Here is a 6,773-nt window from a genome sequence, read left to right as displayed (position 1 = left end):
ACCCCTTACACTTAAAGTGAATCAGAAAAAAATGGGGGTCAAGCTGCTCGTTTCTGAGATAACGGGTAGCGTCTATGACTACCCTAGTTTCGCACAAAATTCGAGTACTTTTTTTTACAGGTACCCCATACATGTTTCAAGCACAAGGCTACTTGACACATTGGTACTAATTGAAATAAAATTGCAATTTTTTTTTACCCAGATGAAACTATTATTTTTTACAACCAACACACTCACATTTATAATATAATGTACACCTCATAAGGCTTATATATTGCACACAGTTTTGTACAAATGCAATATGTAATATTAAACAACAAAATGTTTTAAAATAAAACTCCTGAAGATATTTACTTTCAGTTGGGTGTGTGTACTCAGGTATATATGTAGAGACAACAAAGATAGTCAGAGTACCTCTACCCCTTTAAAGCATTCCATTAAAACACATGCACTTGATTGGCCCCTACATTTTGAAGACCTTAACAGGCACATCAAAGAAATATCAGTATTAAAAAACTACACTGTCTGAAGAAGGAAACACAAACATGACTGTACCTGTATGAAGTAATGACTTAATGTCCTGTACATTAGTGTTGGGCGGAAATCCTGTATGCTGGGTGTGGGTGTCTTCAAGTTACCAGATGTGGGAATTTCAAATCCATCGGCCATGCTGATTTTCATAATGAACCATCAAAACTATTGGCAGCCACCAATATTCCTGACTATATTTTATTTATAGCCTACTGTAGTTGGAGGTTTTAATAGTTGTGATATCTGGAATAATCATGCAGCTTTAACACATTTATTTTTGATTAATTACTGAAAAAAACTATTTTTAAATGACAAAATTACCCGAACATCTATTTTCTTGCATTATTTTCTTATCCGGATGAATACAATATGTACATTAGATGTATTCCTACAATCTGTAATCCAGCATTTTATTTAGCTAGTAACATTAGGTAATACAGCTTTAACAATAAAATAAATTATCAACTTAATCCAAGGACTTGTGGTGTTCACTTCTCTATCAAAAGTTCGGTGCACCTCGAACTTTGACCCAGCCGGAAGTTATTTGGTTTAGTACTAGCAGTAGTATGTTAGTAGTAGGATTCTTTTTTTTATTGCTATTTCTCATTGTGAACAAAACTGTTTTTGCAATTTAAACATTAACTAAATATTAATTATTTTCAGCATGGGGAATGTCCTGCTAGTAATATTTCTGTTATTTTCAGAGCTGAATGCTTGATGAAAACAACAATTACAAATTCAGCTATATTATTTGTGTTCGTTCTTATTTGATCATTTTGTAGCCTTGCAAAATAAAATACAAACGTTTAGTACATATTTTGGTATTTTTTTAATAAAGTATCTAAATTTATAATGATGTTTTTTAAAAGGTTACGGACACTACAGTTACGGACACTACAAATGCAGATTCAATGCCTTCATTTTTAAATCCTTCACATTTCTATTACCTTACAACTAACTTGTAAACCGCAAATTCAAAAGTATTAGATGGTTACGGATAACTTATATTTTTATGATAAGCCTACAAGTTGCCATATTGTAACATTAAATATTATTGCACTTTTTATTCCTAATTCATAAATACTAATTATTTTTGAGAGCATCCAATGTAACATGATATAATATCACTTAATGTTTGAAAACGTAATGTCTACATAACATGAAGTATAGAAAGAAGTATAACGAACTAGTACATTTACATACATTGCAATACCCTTTGAACCTGATGACCAATTATTATAAAACAACGTTTCGTGTAAAGAGCAATGAATTGTCTACAGCATCTGTCATTTTAACATAAACATTTTCAATACATGTTTACACCAAAGGGATGATTTCAGTGAAAATTCAAATGGAAATCTTTAACGCAAAAAATACATACTAATTGGATTCACTTATTAACAGAGTGTGCGATTTGTACTTAAATAAGATATTTGAAATACTCTATGCAGTTAAGTGTGACCCATATACACCAATACATGTTTGTGTATGTACGACATTAATGGAAAGGATGTGGGAGACAACATCAAGATAGGCTTGTCGCTGCTTCACCGGCCTTGGTGGTGTAGTTGTTCAGGTATCGGGTTTGAGGCTAATAAGTATTAGGTTCGTGTCCCACCTGAGGCAATGAGGGATTTTTCATTCCAGTACATGCTTCAACTGAGAATAGGTGCACCACTAGGCCCAATGGATAGGTGTAAAACAACATACACAGTTTCACTCACTTCACGGGTGAGATTATGGGTGTGTCTCCCGCAACAACAAACACGACATTTATTTTAGTTTTCTTACAACGAGGTATTGTGGGGTTTTTTATATTAATATAAAGTTTGTAAATGCAGTACCATATTAACCATTGTAAACATGGCAATAACTACATTATCACACTTGTTGAATACGCACTATATACCACACCCATCTGTTATATTGTTTTACACCCCACCCCACCCACCCCACTTTTCCATTAATACGTTTATGACTATTATGTTCAGGTTTTCTTCCTAGTTCTATGGATTTTTATGAATGTTAACCAGCACCAATACTAGCATAGAGCAAGCATATTTTCAAACATAATGTTTTATGACATATTTTCTATGCAAACTGAAGTATATGGACCTAATTAGAAGAAAAACACACACAGTGCTATAATATTTGATCATAAATCTTGTTCAGCATAAATGTCAATGGATATTCCAGAGGCCAATTCTGCCAATTTGAAAAAAAGTGTCCCCTCATCAACAAAGCAAGATGTAATAATTTAAAGTTACATTCTCTGGTTACCATATTATAACATCATGTACAAATGTGAAATACAAGCTCAAATGCATTTTTAAAAAAGTCGTGTGTGTTCGCTATGAACGGATATCGTCAAACGTATACGCTTGATTCGTCGCCTGTGTCGCCATAGCTCGGCAAAGCACAAACGACACCTGTTGTCAGTTTCAGTTAACACGTACGTTTGCCGATTTCAAATTGTAGGATGCGTCTCAAAAAATTAAAAGAGAAATCTTGCGCTGTACGAAGAACGTTCGGTTGAGGATACGGTACTAGAGTCTTTAGTTAAAACCGGTTTGTTCTTGACACCGTATTATCGACAGTCGTACCTTCCTATTTCAGAGTTGATATTTTATAAAGTGTTAGTAGAACCGCACACGCGCCTTGGAAACGCGCTACATTTTTTTGTTTTAGCAAGGGATCGTTTATATGTACCATCCCACAAACAAAATATCACATACCATGGTCTTTTTGTATACCCGCCGATGGGGATCGATCCTAGACTGACCGCGCATATAAAAAAAACACCTTTTTAGGTCTAAGTAATGAATAAAAATAACATATAGTCTTGAAAAATGTTACGTAAATCGAACACAGTACCCTCTTCCTCTACCCCTAGAGCGTTACGTAATTAGTAACACCCCCTTACATGTAACGCGTATGCCAACAGCTAGCCACTGTCAAACTTTCAAGGCAAATACTCCACTCACCGACCCCTGGAAAGGCGTTGTACCATACCTCTATGGATATAAATATGTTTTGGATATATGAGACCACTCCTCAATCAAGACAGTTAAATTTGTTCAAAAATTGCGAAATCTCACGTGATCTCTTGTTGGGGAATTCTATACTTGTGATAAGCCAATGAAAACCGAGATCGGTAGGAGCCCGTCAAAAGTGTCCCACTTTCATAATACTGGCTTTGTTTTTGACCTGGATAAGCCAGCGCAGTGTATGCACCAAACGTAATTGGATTTTCTGTTCTATATGCTTAAATAATAAAAATATTCCAGGGAATGTAGTTTTAAAATATAAAAAAACTTATCTAAAACTAGCTATCCTCCAAGTCTTAATGTGTTTGGTTAAACCATGTATTTTTAATCATTACGTGTTACCCGTCTGCCGAAACTGTCCACAGCCGGGCACAGAAGCACTAATTTTGGACAATGTTATAATGTTGCCTCATGCTGACCATTTCTTTACAACTCATATGTCCTGTCGACGATATTTATGATGTAGTCTCTGTATTTATTAAATTAACATACATCAGGCCCGTAGGAACTTTTAGGGGCTTGTTACCCCTCCTCCACATGAGGACGAAAATTAATGTTGTAGTTTTTGCGTACTCTGTATAAAGATAAAAATCCAGCTTGTATCCCTCACTAGAGAATGTACTCACACACACCACTTCAAATATCGTTCCCACAGGCCAATACAAATGTAGATAATATGTAGAGGCTGAGGTTTGGAGCCAGTTCCTTTTATCTTTTGGATTTTATAATCATGATTCCAAACCGACTGTCTCAGGTAGACTGTCTCAAGTTAAAACACATTTTGTTCCACATACTAACATAAGTTAAAACACATTTGTTATTATATATTGAAATAAAACCAAAATAATTACAATAATTATATGCAGTGTTAGGTTTATTTAAGCATTCATGGTGGAAGAATGAAGCCCAGGAGAAAAGATATTACAGGTAAAACAACAAAACTAAAATAGTTTTGTTTATTACCCGTGGTAACTACATGTATTGTAATTTTTGTTTTAAATTACTAGATGCAAAAGTGATTAACTCATACAGACCGTTGTGAAACATGGACGGTTGGGAAAACGTCATAGAATGTTCGTCTTGCCGTGGTATTCTTATAATAGAAAGAACCTTCAATTAGGAACTGTCACTCATCTTCCACTGCGTTTAACGGACATTTTCTCTTCATCTGGAAATGTGACTTTCATTGATGTTGGCAAACATCGGCGATTAAATTTCTAATGGATGCGCATTCAGCCAGAAATACTGTAATGGTTTACAATATTTTGGATATTTTAAATTGATAGAAATTCTGAAATGAAAAAAGAAATGTTAATGCTTAGTTTTCATGGGCATTAGAGTGGTTTCCCAACCACACCGTTACTGTTACGGATAGCGATAGGTCACCACTTTGAGTGTAGTTAGTGACGTTACAGCAATATGCTTCTCGCTCCTTACGATTGAAGAGCCTACTAAAGTACTAAATGGCTGATATATAATTTTACCAATAATAATAAATAAATAACACATCTGACAATGCCGACATCTTTCACTGATTATGATACTATCGGTATCCGTAACCGTAATGGTGTGAAACCTCTATCGTGTTACAATGTGAATGTGCCGCCTTGCAACGATGGCTGCATAATTACACAGGGAGATTTCCTGTCCGTTAAGCGCATGTATCATATGTATTCGTAATGCGCAACAATCACTTTGTATGCAAACTAGAAATGGGACGGTTCGGTTTTGTTGGTTTTTGTGGTTCGATTTTCGGTTTTTGGTCAACGGTTCGATTTATTCGCGATACTTTTCACAAGTAGTACAATTACGCCAATTATCATTTATACAGTTTTATAAACTATTTTAAGAGCAAAACATTTTATTTTTAATGGTCATTTGTAAAATAATTGGAAATATAAAATTATATCTTGACTTGAAAACAAAAATTGCATTGTTGACCATGCCATGTTAGCGTGTTGGGTCTGGGATACTTGGGCAATGTGTTCCAGGATTTGAGTTCTGAGGGTTGGCAAACTAATTTGGGGTTGAGAATGCTAGGGATAGTCTCTCTCGTATTTTTTTTTTATTCAGTTGTCTTTAGATGCATTCTGGAGTACATAATATATAGGTGTCATGTACACATTATAGAAGTCTAAAAGAAAGAAATATGTCAAGACATATTTCAGTAATGTTTATTATTATTTTGATAATGTCAAATCTTTGATCAGAAGTTTTGCTTTGTTTTTATGAGTATATATATATTAAAGTATGGATTACTCGACGTAAGCACAAATACATAATATGTAGGCCTACCTTTGATTATTTAACTCAGTACAAGTTTAATAAAAAGGTATCAGTGATTGAAAAAAAGATAAGCAAGCACAAGTACATGCACATAATATATAACAGTGAGTTATTTAACTAGTTATTATTATTGTTATTATTAAAAAAAAATTGCTCGTACTAAAAGTGAAAAGAAAACCAATCTGCAAAGATTTATTTAAAAGAAAAATGTGCATAGGAGTTTGCGTACATTGTATTTCAGTATCTGCGGACGATTTCGTCCCGATAAACAAATTAGCGATGTTGAACTGTTTTAAATTAATATGACGAAAATTGGGCGCCATTTTATAACACGTCTTTACTTGTTAAAATTTTGACAACTGGGACGAAGCATACTTAAAATGTTGGATTAATCACTGAGGTCGGTCCCTATTTTGGGAGATTACACTTTTTACGACCAAGGCCCAATTAAAACATCAAGCAACTAAAGTTATGTTTTTGTATTGGTGAAATCTAAAGACAATAATCTATCGATTGAGTGTAAACTTAAAATGTTTGAATCAATGGTTCTCCCAATCTTGTTATACGGTTGCAAACTTTGGGGATATGGAAAAAACGAAATATGTGATTCTGTTTAAATAAATTTCTTCTCACACATCTTGTCAACAAAATCCACCCCATTATTTATGTTATACGGAGAATTGGGGAAAGTGCCCGTGGAATTAAATAGTCAAAGAAGAATAGTTTGTTACTGGGCACGCATTATGTCAGGGAAACAATCAAAATTATAATTTCTTCTATACAGATTTATGTTGACAGATCATGTTACAAATAGAATCAATTATTATTGGCTCACTGGTATTAAAACTATGTTGGAGCACAACAAATTAGACAAAATGATCAATATTTACAAATATGGAACAATAGCAT

Source organism: Gigantopelta aegis, chromosome 6 (assembly GCF_016097555.1).
Source record: "Gigantopelta aegis isolate Gae_Host chromosome 6, Gae_host_genome, whole genome shotgun sequence".
In the NCBI taxonomy this organism is placed as follows: Eukaryota; Metazoa; Mollusca; class Gastropoda; order Neomphalida; family Peltospiridae; genus Gigantopelta; species Gigantopelta aegis.
The sequence above is the reverse complement of the archived record's forward strand: the minus strand, read 5'-3'. Positions refer to the sequence as shown.